Genomic DNA, 18,635 nt, shown 5'->3' with positions numbered 1-18,635 from the left:
ACTGCTTTGACATCTATTGGCTCATTGACATGTTGGGATTAATGGTCACAGAATCACAGCATCTCAAGGGTTTGAAGGGACCTTGAAAAATCATCTAGTCCAATCCCCCTGCCGGAGCAGTGCCACCTTGTCAGACTGTGGAGTTTGCTGAATATCCGTGTGTAAAAACCCCTCAAATTATTTTTATCTTGGAGGTATGTTTTAATATAGGGAGTTTGTGTGACAAAGTTTTGGTAGTGGGGAGGCTCAGTGGTGCCTCCCATGAGGAGCTGCTAGAGGTTTTCCCTATATCTAATAGAGCCAATGGCAGCCAGCTCCAAGATGGATCTACCGCTGGCAAAGGCCAAGACAATTAACAATGGTGGTCATGCCTCTCTGATTAACGTATCTAAGAAGGTGAAGAAAGTCACTGTGCAGGTGTAAACTGCAGCAGAAGTGGTAAGTGAGAATATGAGAGCAATAACTGCAGACACCAAGGCTGGTGAAAAAGGAGGAAGAGGAGATGCTTGGCGCATCAGTGCAGATTCCTCTGTATCCCATGGTGCAGCCCATGGTGAGGCAGGCTGTGCCCCTCCAGCCTATGGAGGTCCACGGTGGACCAGAGATCCCCTTGCAACCAGTGCATGATACCACATCAGAGCAGGTGGATGCCTGAAGGTGGCTGTGACTCTGTGGGAAGCCTGTACTAGATAAAGCTCCTGGCAGAACCTGTTAACCTGTAGACAGAGAGGACACCATGTTGGAGCATGCTGAGGCCATAGCTCTGGCTTTGATCTGGATGGCCATCATTGTTCCCTCATCTAGATGTTAGCACTCCTGCTCACCCTCCTGTGCCATGCTCCAGGCCACTTGCTCCCTGGGGGCTTTTTAAAACCCTAGTGGTTGCCTTGGCTTGATTTCCTGGCATCACCGACACCTAGCAAGAGCTGTCAGTTCCTAGTGGGTCTCCTTCCTGCTCCTTTACCTTCCCTCATCAATGTGAATCCTCATCCTGCAGCCATTTCAGTGAGTTGTTTTGGTTTTCTCCTCCCCGCTCCACATGCCCCATCAATTTCAAATGCAATTTGTTTAAGAGCTAATGAAAGGCAAAAAGCTAGAGAGCAAGAAGGAAAAGTCATGCAATGCTGATTATCTCTGTTTTTTATAAATAAAGCTTTATTTTCTTTTTCCATGTATTGAATTGAAATAATTAGTCCTTCTGTGTTTGTAATATCTAGGCTGTATTACAAGATGTTATTATTTGGCTTATAAAGCTAACACTCAGAGAAAACAATAAAAAAGAAGTGTTAAATCAATATTATTTATGCCAATCCAGAAAACAACCTTCTCTTGTTAAGGCAGTTGTTACTGGTATAATATCTCAGGCATTGGAGCCATTTTCAGATAGAAACCCTATTCAAAATAGTTTCTGTGGCCCTAGCCTAAGATTTTCTCTTCCCAAAAATATTACCACTTTACTCATAACTAGTAAAGTTTACGGGATCTTCATGTCTGCATGTCACTCTGCTATATCCCATACAGGAAGATATATGAACTGCATTGTCACAAGCTACCTTTGCAAAGCTTAACTAAATACAGTAGTTGTGCTAGCATAGCTACTTTAGAGAATAATTGTGTTCAGTGCACAATTTTAAGTGGCAAAACAATTGCACACAGTTGTGTGAGTCAGTGCAGTCTTTCTAATATATCAATATTTCCTACTTGTATAAGCTGAATTCCAAGTCTTCCTTTCTGTCTTCCTGAGAAGCTTTACCCCACTCAGCATGCTTATATCAACCCATGCCCCAACCCTCCCCACACTCGCCCCATGTCATGGGATAGCCTGGCATATAGAAGAAAGGGGAACAAAGTTTCTCTTTCATGAAAATGGTGTGACTGAATTAAAAATAGCAGCTGTCAGAATGGAAGGAAGAAAAAACACATGTAGAAATACAGTACATTCTGGTTCTGAATGTCACTTTCACTTTGGCAGTTTCAATGGCTGCTATACTTGAAAAACATCAGAATTCTTATCATGTTAGAGGACTGATTTTTGCTGTTTTCTTTTAGGATTGCTTCTCCCAATGTGTCCTGCTGAATCATTCAAATTTGTGTTGAAGCTTTCTAGACAGATGACAGGAAGTTTGAGCCAAAGGGAGACTTGTACTAACAATTCACAGGCAATGTGGTTGCTCACTGTACCTTTAGGTCACATTATTTATTGATTTTATATAAAATATTGTTCCATAAAAATAACATTACAAGATGAACAACAGATTTTCTTAGGATTTGAATAAATATCAATATGATACAAATAAAAAGAATTATGTCATCATACTGCAAAGTTATCAATATCAACAAACCATTTTAAAGGAATGTAAGTGTTGGAGTCTTTGAAAACCAGTGGATGAATTGTTGATAATTTTTCCTACTCAGAGGAAAAACCGAGTGTCACTTAACAGACTGAAAAGCAACTGAGGAGAGTGAAAGCTAAAACGAGTTTGGTTAGGCCAAGTACTATACCTTTTATAAACTTTTTCCACTTTTTTTAGTTGAAAAATCTCTGTAAAACAATATGGAGACACTAAGAATAAATGTCAGCTTCCAGAGGCATTGAGATCTCTGATGGATAGGTGCAGGTGAATCTTACTGCAGCCTCTTAGAAGATATCATTCCCAACCTTTCATTGTTGTCCTTTATGGATGTTACCTACTGTGTAACAAAGATGTAGTAAAGCTACAGAGAGTTGGGCAGAGAGGAAACCCATGAAATTCAACAAGGGCAAGTGCAGAGTCCTGCATCTCAGGAGGAACAATCCCATGTACTAGTACAGGCTGAGGATTGACTTGCTGGGGAGCAGCTCTGCAGAGAGAGAACTGGGAGTCCTGGTTGATAATAAACTAAACATGAGCCAGCAATGTGCCCTCGTGGCCAAGAAGGCCAATGGCATCCTGGGATGCATCAAGAAGAGTGTGGCCAGCAGGTCGAGGAAGGTTCTGCTCCTCCTCTACTCTGCCTTGGTGAGGCCTCATCTGGAGTCTTGTGTCCAGTTCTGGGCTCCTCAGCCCAGAGGGACAGAGAACTTCTGGAGAGAGTCCAGCGCAGGGCCACCAAGGTGATCAGGGAACTGGAGCATTTTTTGTATGAGGAAAGACTGCAGAATCTATGGCTGTTCATCTTGGAGAAGAGACTGAGGGGAAATCTCATTAATACTTACAAATATTTAAAAGGTTTATGTCAAGAGAATGGGGCATTCCTTTTCTCTTTTGTCTCCAGTGATAGGATTAGAGGTAATGGACAAAAGCTTGGACATAGGAAGTTCTACTTAAACATAAGGAAAACTTCTGCCCAGGAAGGTTGTAGAGTCTCCATCTTGGGAGGATTTCAAAACCTACCTGGATGCGTTCCTGTGTGATCTGATCTAGGTGGATGTGCTTGAGCAGAGGGGTTGAACTAGATGATCTTTAGAGGTCTCTTCCAACACCTACTATTCTATGATTCTGTGACTCTCTGAAACTAAAATAAGCAGACATTTGTCCCTACTTTTGCTACTTTTTGATGTGGCTCAGTAAAAACATTGGACTTTGCACTGGAATGGCAGAGGCACAGAAATGGTCATTTTTACCAACTCTGCTGTATTAGTTTTAAGAAAGGGGTGAGAAGAGGTTGGAGATACACTAGTTTTTGAATTCTCATAGTTGTGGGTGTCAGGGATAAGAGTCAATGCTTCTAAATGTCATAAACTATAAAATTAACAAACTATCTGATTTAAAGTTGACATCTTCACTGAGTACTCTCCTGACATGATGTGAGGTGGGCTAGACTTTGTGGACATCTCACCTATTCATGGCTTTAGGTTGATGGGAAGAAAGTCAGTCACTTTATCATTTATCATTTTAGATTTGGAGTAGTGGTAGATTAAAACAGAAATTAAATTTCTTCTCAAATCAGTCCAGAGAGAAGTAACTTGAAACAAGACTTTTATCTTTCACACACAGATTTTCTGCACCAACCCAGCACTTGTTTTTAAGAGAGTACCATAACAGAAGGACTAGGTGTCGGTACAACAATACTTTAAGTTTTACCATAACTTATTTCTGCTTATGTGGCTATACAGTTTTGTCTCATTATGAATTTTGAAATACCTTGATTTGGGCCTTGTGAAGAATGAGATGTACTTGGTTTTGTTTGCCTTTTTTTTTTTTTTAACTTTCCTTTATTAGAAAAGGGAAAAAGTAAATATTTACAACTAACCATCTAAAAAATGCATAGAGCATAGATAAAGCATATTGCTGTCAAAACTGTGATCAGGCATCGATAATTCCAGTGGTTGCTTTAGAAATGAGGAAAATTTTCATTTGAATCTGTTTTTAGTAAGCTACGTACATTATGCATTTAAATATATGTATAAACATGAACATATAATTGAGCTAAATGTACAGGTGGTATACTTCAAAAAAGAATCAGAAAAAGAAGAGATTAAGGTTAAACTTATATTTAAAAGGGGGATTTCAGAAATACTTGTTTTTCTTACATTCAAATTAATATGTTTTGAGAAGTTAAATAGGATTCAGTTGTTTGAGGATTACTTTGTATACAACTTGGATTTAAATCACAAGACATTTCAAATCAGCTGTTGTGCTCAAAGTCTTTGCTGTTAAAGGATTTATACATGATATTGCTTCCAGGATATTAGTATAGTAGGTTTTCTAGCTGAATTTGAAGTGGAATGTAGATTTTTATATTTTCCTCATCTAATGTATATATTTTTGGAGCAGTATTGATCTGTTGTTTAAAGGTATTAACTGGTTCAAAATTATAATCATTGTTTTGAAGACTTGAAGTAGAGGAATGTAGAGTTAAATTCTGTGAAATCATGATTTTCATTTAATTGTACAAGATGAAAAATTAAGTCTGTAGAGTGAAAAAAGTACTTAGATTCATCCATTCAGTTCTTCAGACCCTAAAGAAACCCAGAGATGATACTTCACTGAGGATAATGTTGGTGTCTTGGATTATTGTTATGTAGCATTTTTCCAACAGGATGAAAGGAATATGGAGCATTTATAAGAGAAAAAAAGAGATGATTTTGGTAAGCTTTTTCAGCAAAGTCAAAAGAAAATGAAATATGCCTGCAGTATTTCACCCACAAACAGATGGCCAAACATAACAAATCAATAGTATGTAAATAACAGTGTTAAGAATGTCTCTTGCAATGCATGAGAAATTACTGATTTCTTTGCTTCTACCTTCATACAGACTAAATTTACACAGAGAAGAGTGAGATATATGTTGAGGTTTTGTTCATAGAGACAGATGTAGTGGCCATTTTTTTTTTTTTTTGAGGTCCAATGCAAAATCAACAGATGCCTTTTAGAACTTGTAAAGATGGTGGTTGAGAAATTCAATGCTGGAAGGTCTGAACAACAAAGGCAGCAAAAGGAAGTGCTTTTCTGTTTTCATGAAGACTGTGAGTCCCCTGTTTTTTTGTAAGTCTATGACAAACTCATATTGAGATCTCTTGAGAATTTCAGCTGAATTGTTACAGGGAGTAGGTCATTAAACAGGTTGCTTTGTGGAACAAATGTGTGCCTTCCTATTGAAATCTACAAGAAAAGCACGGTTTCACATTGTATCTTAATGTGATACTCCTGGAATGACAATTTATTTGTTACTTTCCAGACCTACAGCCATTTTTTCAATGTGTTGCAAATAATTTTTTTTGCCTTTAATTTATGCTAAGCATGTTGGCTCGTTCAAATGACAATAATGGAGGATTTTATCATACTTTTAAAAAAGAATTGTGCAAGTGACTTGAATTGACAAAGCACTGGATCAGGCTACCCAGATGCATTTTTGAGTTTCCTTCTCTGGAGACATTTGAAACCCACCTGGATGAGTTCCTGAGACTTGTGACCTCAGACTATTGATTTTAAATCTCTCTCTGACAGTGGCTTCTCTTCTTTGGAATGTGAATGATCATTCTTTTACTTCTTGACTTTAGTAAAGCATTCTGAGTTCCTTGAATTAGGAACTTTTCTCTGGAATCAGTTCTGTGCAGCATTGTACAAAGCAGAAGTCAAATTTCACAAAAATACAAAATGGGCATAGAGACCTCAGTTTTAGATTGAGATTCTGCTGTTTATTATTTTAGAGGAATCGGAAAATGTACTATAGTCTTATGAAAAAAAGTTTTTTATTAAGTATTGATAATTGATAAGCTTACTAATTACTCAAGAATAAAAAGCACTCAAGTTATTCTCTGAGAAATCTACTACTTTAGAAACATTACTTCTTGTGCAATTGATCTGAAAAGGTTTTTGAATATATTGTAAAATCAAACACTGTATAATAGTATACATTTCTGATGTAAGGAATACATTGTTCTTTGTTACTAATATAATGAGATTTTCTGAAACTCTTGATTATTATTCTGGCATTTATCAGGATCAGATAATGATCAGAATCATCAGATAATGATTTGACATTTCTGTAAAAAACTACTTGTAGTATTTTCTTTCTCAAAGTGGGGTAAAATAGCTCAATATCCATGCATCTCACTTTTTTTCCCCAGTATACTTTCTGATATTATGCATTTTCAAATCATAAGAAATATTAGGTGATCGTATGCTTTTGGGAATTTACTGTTGACTGGTGCCATGTCTTTTCAAAAGGCAATTTTCTGTCTTTATTTGCAGTTACATGACTCTATCAATGATAGAAATAATTTCAAGAATATTGTAACTAACTCAAACCCATGCATTCCTGAACTTGAAGATTCATAAAACAGATCTGAATGTGATCTGTTAAAATGTTTAAACATTTTTTATCTTACTATGTAGTTACGTGATGGGGATTATCATGTCCATCATTATATGATGGTCAGAAAAGATTTATTTTCTTTTTAAAAAACAAACCAAGAGACAAACTATCATTTTCATGCATTTCCACATCTGTTTTAGAACATATTTATAGATGTTGTCTAAAGGAAGTTGTTTGTTTAGGTGCTATGAATTTATTAAGCAGGAACAATATTTAAAGTGGACAGAGCACAGAAAGAAAGATTATCTCTAAGCATGCCAAAGTAGTTGTTTTCCAAGGACAATGCTGGTTCCTGAAATTGAAACAAAATATTCTTCATGTTTGCATTCTCTTCCTCTCTTTTAGGAATCACATTGTCTTTTAGAGGATGTAATGACTCCTGAAATTGCTAATCTGTCATTATTCCCTCTCCTAATTCTAAAACATTTCTAGTATGGAGGTACTGAGGAAGTACACCATCAAAAGATGTAACTGCGTTTCTGCTGTAAACAGAAGAGTAATACAATGAATGAGAATAGTGTTTTGAAATAGACACTGAAATACTCTCAAATTTTTCAACATCAGTATTTCAGACTGAAGTATGAAACTATAGCAAATACATTTATACTCTTGTCTCGGTGTTGATGCCACTTGGCTTCATTGCTAAATTTGATTCAATTTCTTTAGTTCCCTGAGCTTTGGCTTTGGGTGAAACTATCTCTTGTCTCATTGTCTTTTCATACTTTACTGGACTTCCTTATAGACAGTTGAAAATGTGTTACAGGTCATTAATATGACTTACTTCAAACACTGTTAGCTCTAGCAAGGCAGATAATTTCCCCCTGCATGTACTAAAATTGTAGTAGTAAATTCTGAATTCTGTTGCTATCAAATGCTCTCCCCATTTGACTTTCCTGTGTGAAACTTATATTAACTCCGACATGACCACAGTTCAGTAGGAAAAGATGTTTCTCCTGGCAGAATGTAACCATCTGAGTTCAAGAAAAGGATTTTGATATTTGTTGAAAAAGATCAAAGCTGGTGGTAGAAAAAAAAAGGAATTACAGCATAAGCAATAGTACAACAGTTTGTAATGAAAGTAACTGATAATATTTATATTTAAAGTGCAAAGAGTAGCAAATACAATGACAGTCTGGATACATTAATTTTATATGAAGAGAAACAGAGAAATATAGTTATAATAATAATAATTTATTAGTTGGCCAATTTAATAAGGAACATTTTCTGGTGACAAGCTGGTTAACAAGAACAGGCAGTCAGAACCTAATATGATTATAGAGCAAATGGTAGGTTTTATTCCTGTGGATTTAGTTTCAGATTCTCTTGTTTTTCTGTGAATGAGAAAATGAGAAAGCATCCAGTGGCAATTGTGTAACATTTTCCTCTCTTTTTTAACCACTTGATCAGTTTCCTACTGCAGGATCAATTTACAGCTTGCTCAGTTTTAAATTAAATGAGCAATTATTTAGTTTTTCTTAACAGATATGAGCTTCTGGATTGTTTTCTTGCAGTACTGACTTTTGTATTCTTCTTTTTTCCTTATCCCTTTTTTAAAACTTTGTGAAGGTCAAAATCAATCCTTGCTGCCTTGTATGCACTGCTAATAAAGATCCCATTGTTATACTCCAGCTCCATCTCTTCTCCTTTTTGGTGTCCCAATGCATGATCTCTCATGGATAGCTTCTGTATCTATGGAAATACCTATGCTAATATTTAGCCAGCCTCAGAAAACGTGGCTTAACATCAAACTTGGCATGTTAATGAAAGGTGCTTTACGGTGTTTTAGTACCAGTGAACACTAGTTTGGAATGACAAATTTCATAGGAAAATCTTACTGCTGAACTTGCTAGAAATTGTTGAAATAACAGTCCATAAGATGCTTGATGTTTTTGATAAGTTACTATTTGGACTCTACTTAGGAGCTGGACTAATGTTTTCCCAGAAAGACTCAGTTTTCAGCTATTAGCACTTTTTATCCATCTGAATTACAATAACACCCACAATGTGAGTGACACATTCCAAGCATAAAATGATACATCATTTGCTCAGAGGGTTTATGATCCATATTATTGAACCAGTGGAGTTATGCCAGATTATGCCATCTGAAGATTTGGCCCTCAGTGGTACACAATATTCTGTTTTCAAGGACCATTGCTCAAATAGAATAACCTAATCATGCTGAAGGCCAAATGTCTACTGTGCCAAACTTTGGTACTGGAATTTCTTTCCTCTAATTGTTGTGATAGAAAGCAAAAGTGCAGGTGCATGAGTAGTGTAAAATTTATCTGGTATTTCTTTTTCTAACTTCTAGAAACTATTCCTTATGGTCCCAGGTTAGTAAGATGTGACTTTCAAAATGGAGAATATTTTTTTTATTTGAAATACCCACGTTAAAATTCTTAATTTTAATGATATAATTTTGGATGTTGTTTTTAAATACACTGATGGCTAAATTTTGAATGACCAGAACTTAAACACTGGCATGTAAGCAGCCAGGAACTTCTGTCTGTCTGTGGCTTCTTGTTACTGGCACCATGATGGCTGCAAAGATTCAATTGTGTAGCAGACTCACTGTCAAGATTAAATGATTTGTGTTACAAATATTACCAGGAAACAATATATAAGTGAGGGAATGGAGAAGAACCTACAGCAAAGTTTAAATAGAGGCCTCATGAACTGCATTTGACATTGTCAAAACAAAGCAGAGATATTTCTTGATTCCATTTATATTCCATGAACGCACACACACAAAAAATAAACAACAAATGTGATAGTAAAGTACATTTTTGATCACTTAGCAGTCTCACAGATGTCATTGAGTAAAGATTTTGTGTTTAAAGAAGTTTTTCTTGGGCTTTACAATGAATGTAATGTCGTACATTTGTTAGTGATGTACCTTAGATGAAAGTATAATTCAAGTAACTTTGCTCCATTGTATCTATGGGTAAAAATAGATGGGAATATAAAAGATTATTATTTATATAGATATTACCATTGTTACCTATATAAATTCAGAAGGTTTATGATGACCTAAAATACCAATTTTAGGGATGACTTAAAAACTAGGCTGTTTCTAAATCAAAATTTAATGACGGTAATTGTTTTAAATCATGGGGAGAGATAAGGTAGCCAGTAGTGTTCCCAGTCTTCCTTTTCTATCTACTCTGGAAACACTAATGCCTTTCTCAAGAAACTTCTGCTTGCAGGTGTTCAGCCTGTATGTCCAAATAACTTCATTGCCACATGCCAGGCCACATTGCTGCAACTTCGAAAGTTAATTAAAGTTAATCCATGGAGTTCCAATCTGCCGTGCTTTGAACATTACCAAAACACTTGGGCTAGCATTTACAGAAAGGCAGCCAAATTTGTTGAGTCCAGGAGAATGGACCTTTCAGATTGTGCCTGTGAGCAAGCACTTTTTTTTTGTTAAGCATTGATTGGGAGGGAGATGTTCTTTGAGATCATTAGAGTAATAGTAACTTGACCAGATGTTGCCAAATACTTTTGCTTTGTGTTTTACATAGATATTAATAGATGATATCTAAGATTAACTTTATTTTGATGTAGTCATCATTTTACTCAGTAAAGCGTGTAGTGGATGTTTGCTAGCTGTTACCTAAATGAATGTTTCAGATTGTACCGAATATTATAGTCTCATTTTAAATCCATCAGACCCACTGATATCTTAGAAAGCTTAGGATGGCTTAGGGTGGTAAGGAGTGAGAATTTAACCAAAGAGGGAAATTTAACCAAACTGGCAATATACTGGGATAGTTTTCCATTCATATCTCCTGTCATGCTTACTCTGTTGAGGAGCTGTCAGAAAAGTACAAAAATCACAAAAAGCACAAAAGCACAAAACAAGAATATAGTTCCCTGATACTGCAATGACAGTTTAAGTGGTTTCTTTCCCTGACCATATCTTCTGTTGCCAAGTCCTTGAAAACTGTCCATAAGGGTGTGAAGTGCATCAAATCAGATCAGGGAACTGATTTAGATTAAAAATAAAGCCTCTTCACCTTTATTTTTTTATCCTGTTTCATTCCCCAGCCTGGGCTGACAGCTGTGCTGACGGCTGTGTTAGCACAGCATGGTACAGTGCAGGAGCCTATGTACTGGCACACTGAATATCTAAGGTCAGGATTTTCATCAGAAGAAGGAGGAAAGTTTCTGGAGATTTTAATAGGTCTGCAGGTGCAATTAGAAAAAGCAGTAAGCAATAAGGACCAGTCATATGCAGTACCTTCGCAAAATATCAGAAAACTACTGTTTAAAACTTGTTTTGTACTAATCCTCCTAGGAAAAATATAAAACTTGTTTGAAGCAGATGTAGGAAATAGCACTGAATTGGGAATGAATTTTCCAATATTGTGTCTCCCAACTAATTAGGAGTTATAAAGCATTTTTTCTTTTTGCAAGAGACACTCAAACATACATAAAGTAGAGCTCCAAGGAGCTAAAGCTTCTGCTGTTTTTCAAGTGACTCTTTCTGCAGTGAGGTGCAACTTTCTTTGATTTGATAGAGTTGACCCACTTGTTTGCAATTATGTGTCATTGCTAATACAAGACCTTGAATTATTATATAATTTATTTCTAAACAAAAACTTCTCAATTTGGGAATCATTCCTAAATCTATTATTGACTATTTAGTAAGTGCCAAAAATTGTCTGATGTTTTAAGTATTTCAAGATCAAGGCAGAGGATGTGCTATTCAGTTTTTTTATTGACACATTATGTCTTGTATGTTCTCATACATGGAAATCTGAATGAATATGGAGTTTTCTTTCTCTAGCATTTTGCCACTGTTCTAGCCTGTGTTCTAGATTACTTGTATTAAATTAGTTATCTCTAAATTGAGATACCTTTATATGAACATGCATTTACATATATACACACATACACGTTATTTGTACACACATATGTATATGCCAGTGTTATTTATTTCTGTTTTTAATTTCTTATCATTATCTGAGAGTGTAAAGAAGCTTTTGGCATATATATATCAGATTAATGTATAAACTACATACATCTGAAAAACTCTGATACAAATTATCTTTGCCATATTTATTAGCTTGTATTCATTGCACTTTCTTGCTAGTATTCAGTTAAATGCTTAACTTGTCTATTGATCTCATGTATTTATTCAAAGTTGTGCTCACTTTTAAGTGAGGGTACAAATATTTTTAATACAAATATTTCAAATTTTGTTTTGTAAACCATATGTTCAAGAGCTGCTACTACTTTTTTGTTGGAACTTTCTTTGCGTTTTTTCTGCCTTTACAGCATTCCAGAAATTCTCTAGCACAGTCCAAAAAGAGCAGTATAAATATGCCACTAAAAAAGTTTCTCATACAATGCAATTTTATCATGAATTTACGTTGATTTTATTTTAACCTAATATCCTCTATTGCTCATTTCTTCCCTAAAAATGCATCCCTCTTTATGTATGTTTCGTGAGTAAGCTTTTACAAATGTATTACTATTATTTTTTTTCATCTTAACTCCAGCATTGTGGGTTTGCTATAGGACTAGTTTATCATGGGGTTCGTCTGTTTGTTTGTTTGTTTGTTTTTAAAGTGTTTCTGACCACTGGAAGATAGTAAAAGTGTTTACATTGAATGCTTACTATTTTTTTTGTTTATGTAATATTCAGTACAGCTCTGTCATGTGGCCATGTACCCACTTCCATGACTGATTCTCATTCTTATGTTTGGTCATGATGAAGAGATCCTCCAAGGATCAGAGTAAGTACAAGTGAGACCCCAGGAGCGAATGGTCAAGAGAGACTAGGAGAAGCTAAAATTATGCAGTCAGACTAGCTGACAGTTTCAGCCTGTTAGCAGTGTAGAAGGCTGCAATATTTGCTCCAGGGAAAATACAGTAAAGAGGTGAAAGTGGCCTCATTTCGTAAAAGAGAAAAAAAGTAGAACTACACCCATGAGAGAAGAGAGACGGAATCTGTCCTTGTCTTGGCTTTACCTTGAGTCCTGATGGCTATATGTGTTAAATCTCACTAAATTTAGCCTGGGAAACTATCAAAATTGCATAATTGTAACTTCAGGTTTGGTCATTTGTGTATTTTAGTTGATATTTAAGTATCAGAGTAGCGTCACTGAAGTCCAGTGGTCATTTTTATTAGTAGAGAAATATAAATCCAGTTTCCTCAGGAACTCACAAGATGCTTGTCCCAGCTGAAATTAATGAAAAACTCTTATGCACTTGCTGGACAATTAAGGACTGTTAAGCACAGCAATTCCAGTCATGTGGACCCTCTGCAGGATCAAGTTACAATACATTTGGGTACCTTTGTATAAAATTGGCACTTCAGTATTCTCTCTCTAATCTAATCTAATCTAATCTAATCTAATCTAATCTAATCTAATCTACACTGATCTAATCTAGTCTAATCTAGTCTAATCTAAGTTTCTGTAACCACTGGATTTCCTGTATGAAATATTGATTTCTAGTCTGAAACACTTGTGCAGATCACATTTCCTTTCTGCTTAAGTGATTTCTTGGCCTATAAAATTAAGACAGAGCATGGATGGTCTTCATTTAGTATTCCACTGGAACATTGGGCCCTTAAATATGAAGATGTGGTTGCAATCTTGTAGAAAATTTATCAAGTGTTAGCTGTGGTAACATGCTTTTAATTCCAAACAATACTCTGCCTTACTGTTATTTCTGGCATTTTCTTCACTGCAATCTCTCTCTTCTACTCCTCCCCCCACCACTTGATATTTTAAACCTTGTAAATGTTTTGCATATGTTTTTGCTCTCTAGGTTCAACTCAAACGTCCATGACATATTGTGTATCAGTAAAAGTCGATACTGACTTGCCATATTTTAGCAAGCATTTTTCGCAATGTGAGGTAGGTAAAAGCAATATCAAAATTCTCAGTCTTGACATTACAGAGTCCCTGTGGAACAGCTGCATCAAGTTCTTCACATTATTTATGACTGAAGAAAAAGTAACTTTCTGCTTGTTCTCACTTTTGTGGTTTGTCCCCTACTCAATATCATGCCAGCTTCCCTCTAGATAAACCATTATGGAATCATTAATCAGATGGAAGATCACATACCTTTTTATAATTAATTGAGATGGTTAGATACCTTTCAATGAAACTATATTTCACTGAATGACTATATTTCACTAAACGTGTGGTCTTCTTGAATTGAAAATGCTTCCCAATTCTCCTAGGTATACAATATTGAAATCTTGGATTTCATTTCGATTCAAAGTAAATTTTTCTCTTCAAAATTCAAAAATTATTTTTAAAAAAAAGCAATATCATGTACTTGAAAAAAACAGTTGCATGATTCTCAGCTAGTACCATTTCCCCCCCTATTTTTTACTCATCAAAACCTTTATGTTCTTTGCATACAATAATTCTTCATCTTCACAAATAGGTGAAAGCCCATGATTTTGATTCCTGAATTCAGCAGCACTGAGAGATCCAAATTTTTTTTCCTGTCCCTCCTCCAGCAATACATATATTTTCAAGAAAGGGAGAAAACTGTGAAAATTTAAACATGTTTTTGCTCCATTGTTTTATTAGATTATTATTTTTTAAATTTTCTGAATAGTAGCTTAAAATTGCCTTGGCTTCTTAATGAGAATTTCAGCTGTGTACTTTGAGTTAATTAAATATAAAGTGCCCTAAAAATCACCACCCACTCCTGCACCAAAAAAACACCACCTACATTTTAGCTGCTGCTATTGTGAACTCCTATGTTAACTTTAACTTTGAAATTGCTAACTTCTTGTGGTTTTAGTCCATCTAGGAACAAAATACAATGCAGCTACTTACTCACTCTACCCCCACCCCCTACTCCTTGTGGTGAGATGGAGAAGAAAAAAGATAACTAAGGGCCTTGTGGCTGGGGAAAAGGACAGGAAAGGCTCACTCACCACTTATAGCCCAGGGCAAAAAAGACTACTCAACCTGAGAAAGAACATAAGATCAATTTATTCTGCCACCAAACAAAGAAATCCAAACAGAAAACAACAAAAGAGAGTGGGTTTACAACAAAGCAAACAAAATTAAAAAATATCTCTTTCCCACTTTTTGTCCTTTTCCCAATCAATTATACATCAAATGGGATCTTTGATTCTTCTCTCTTGGAGGTCACATATGGATATAGGACACTGGAAATGCCAGCATCTTCCATGATCCTTGAGAATGCAGGGATACAATCAATACAAGGAATTAATGTTGTGATTTATTTTTCTCTTGAGTTGATCCTTGGCTTCCTAGGATGTATGATGTTTTATTTTTTGTTTGTTTCAGGTGAATATTTTGATTTTTTTTCTTCCTACAGTTATAGATATTTTAAAAATCCTTCTACTTCAAAGTTCTGACTTCTAAGTGGAATCACTATTACTTTCCTAAGTTATACTTTATTATCAAGTTTTCTTAGCACTTACCATTTCTGTACTCAGAGCTCTGGAGGTTTAGTAAACATTCTTGGAAATAATAATGATATTAAACCCAGAATTACAGCTGAAGCTGTGAACAGGAAATCCATGCCCAATTACATTCTCATCCTTGTGTAAAGAAAATGAGTTCTGGAGAATTTATTATTAACATAATATTTTAGCATGAAAGTATGTAATTGGGTGAAATATTCCCAGGTAATGGTTATGCCCACTTAAAACACTGATAATAAAAGATCAGTGGTGTCTTACACAAGTAGAGCTTTGTGATGAAAGCCATCTGAAACTGTTGAAGAAGTCTGGAAGCTGAGTAGCAAAATTATGCTAAAAGAAGACAAAAGTGACAGAGAATGTGAGACAGAAAACTATTTGATTAAAATTAGATAGTCAAATAATCATACCATTGAAATTAATAAGTAAAGATTCATTAAAATAATTAAAGGTATAATGGCAACATTAAAATATATAAAATTCAATCCAAATACAGATGATACAACCCAGAGACTGATCATTGTCACCAGTCAGATGAAATAACATTCTCCTCTGGCCTACTGTAGTGAATACTCTTGTAGCAGCTGCTTTTATGGAGGTAAATGATGTGGACTGTAACTGTTGCGCAACTTTTGACTATTACCATGCTTACTTGTTAATATTTTAGTTTGTTTTTTATTACTTTTTTATGGCCTCAGATTCATCTGGTGTTTTCACACTTGTGTATACAAACTATGTGTCTGTGGAACTGGCTATGCATGGATATAGTTTTAGAACCTGATTTTTAGTGTTTCAAAGATACAGAGGAGGTCACAGAGACATTTTAAGGCAACAGGCCATGTAGACTCTCAGGCTCTCAGCAAATCATGATCCTGAACTCCTTTGCAAACTTAACTGTTTAAAATTGGAGTTAGAGTGCTAATGTCAACAGAGAAAAAAGATTGTAGAAACATAAAGTTTTAATTTTAAGAATGGAAAATTCCTGATGTTTAATAGGCATTTCTATAGTGTTTTTTTCTTTCAGAATCAGAATATGTGGCTCTTTTTTTTTTTTTTAAATAACGTATTTCTTTAAACTCTATTTGGTCTTCCTCATTCAAGTAATAACTATTGATAACAGCATTACAATATTTTGATAATAATTTACAAAATAAAATCATAAATATTAAAAAAAGAAATTTCCTCCATAAACAATGGGAGAGCCACTAAGTTTTCCATTATTTTATTACCAAAAATAGATATTTAAGAATCCATGTTATATATCCTACCTGTTTGAACATTATTATTATTTTTTAAATCCTATATTGATTTTAATTTATGAATAAATTATTATCTACTGCTTTAGACACAAACTTTCTCAGCTACTGTCTTCCTGAAGTATCATAGGTGTGTTTAATTTGCTATGTAAGATGCATGATGTAATGACTTGAAATGTCTCGTGTGTGCAAAGATAGTGCCACATAGTTGCATTTATGCTCATGAGCCTAGTTTCCTCAAAATTCTTTACATTAATTCGATAAGACTAATGGCTCTGTTAAAATTATTTGCTTTCAAAACAGTATATTTATTGCCATAAACATTACTTCTTTCTCCAGAAGCAGAGGAAAGCTCAGAGTCTTTGTTTTCTCCATAGAAATCTTGGCTGCAAAATTGTTCACATTACACATTCGATGTCCTAGACAATTTGTAGAACTATATGAAATCATTCACATTATTTCAATTTATGGTGGAACTGAGTGCCAAAGCCTTTGAGCTTTGGCTCAGTGTGAGCACAATAGAAGTTATGAAAGGGCAGTATAAATGAAAAATACCTGACCATTACACAAAGGATACAGGCAGTGTTGTTCTGTATCCAGTTGTTTACTGGTCAGTACTATGAAAACTCTATGATACTAGTTTTATAGTTACAGGTACTGTTTTGGGACATTGATCACATAGTCTTGAACAAACATAGGGAAATAAGCAGTTACTTATTTTATACTAGATTCTTAAGACAACAGCTTTTTTCCTATCCAGTGGTATGCATTTTCAAAGCAGTATTGATTTTTCTATCATTCTATTCTCCTTCTCTCTCTCCTTAAGAGTCTGATTTTAGAACTATCTTTAGTTCTTAAGATTGCTTTTTAAGATATGTATGTGTCCAGTCTCTCTTCTGATTTTGACTGTTTTTTTTCTAACAAACTTGTATTCATTGATGGTATGTGTAAGTGGTGTTCTGTTCAGAAAGACAGCAATTTTGTGGATTGGCCTCCCTGCAGGACATGTGCCATTTATAGCTTCTGCTGTCTGGAAGCTAGAGTATTCTGTAAAAAGAGGTGATTTGTTTCAAATGTTATTCAAAAGCTGTAAATCACGCAAAAGCTTTCTGAATCAAAAGTTCTCTCCACCAGGTCCTTGGTTTGATTTGTTGTTGCTGATGTGTCTCACACAGATATCAGTAAAAAATAAACTGAAATGGCTGATAGAATGAAATTTCAAGGGTAATTGGCAGCGTTATTTACAAGTTAAGGATGAGACATAAAAACCTGGGTGTTAAAGGCTTCTTATCTGTGCTTTGATAAAAAATTTTGTGGATGGATTCCCCATGCACCATATAAAAACCCTAAAAATTCAAAGGAGCTTACTAGTTTCCCTTAACTGCTTTTCGTGCAGGGATCTTAGACCAAAATATTGAAGCTCACCTCCCTGGTTTGAAATAACTATGGCCTTTGTTAGCGAAATGTAAATGTTTTCTGAACACTATTGCTGTAAAAGTGCTTTGTGATGAGAGCAAACACATATTTTTGAACAACCAGTTTGGCAAGTAATGATTCATATGACACTTGCTATTTACGCATTTGGAACTTCTTCCTTTATCCCACTCTCTTTAAAATTCTTCTTACTTTAAATTCAGAAGTCATGTCTAAGTATTCCCAGTGTGAAAAAAACCCTTTTTTCCTTATATTCATATATATGTCACATAGATATATATTCACATATATGAATATATATGTGTAGATGAAGGCAAGTGTACATCAAAATAGCATAAAGAAAATGTTATACCTAGGTCTTAGTTTATTTCTCTCAGCTTTTGGTCTTTTGTGGTTGTGATTAATTCTACCTTTATTTGTGAGATAAAATATTACTGTACAAATGCATATAGGAATTTAATAGGGTTATTTAGCACATTCCAGCCGTAGGTATAATTTTCCCTCAAAATATACTATCTTAAGTTTTCTTTAGTTACAGACATCGATTTTCTAATTTTTCAGATGCTGATTTCAATACAATGTGTTCTGAAAAACACATTGTGATCCCTACATGAAAAGCAAAACAAAAAAAAAACCCTATTCTAGGAACTTAATGTGGGTATTCCTAGGACAACCTATAATTTGTGACTTATGTTTGAACATAACCTTTTTAATTA

At 35.0% G+C, this 18,635-nt stretch overlaps 1 pseudogene; it reads left to right on the top strand.

Annotated features, from left to right (window-relative positions):
- Positions 1–303: 303 nt before the first annotated feature.
- Positions 304–18,635, top strand: part of LOC133626575 (uncharacterized) — a 60,182-nt pseudogene continuing 41,850 nt past the window's right edge.

The sequence above is a fragment of the Colius striatus genome, chromosome 1, assembly GCF_028858725.1.
Source record: "Colius striatus isolate bColStr4 chromosome 1, bColStr4.1.hap1, whole genome shotgun sequence".
Taxonomy (NCBI): Eukaryota; Metazoa; Chordata; class Aves; order Coliiformes; family Coliidae; genus Colius; species Colius striatus.
Note: the sequence above shows the minus strand (reverse complement) of the source record. Positions and strands in the feature narration are given on the sequence as shown.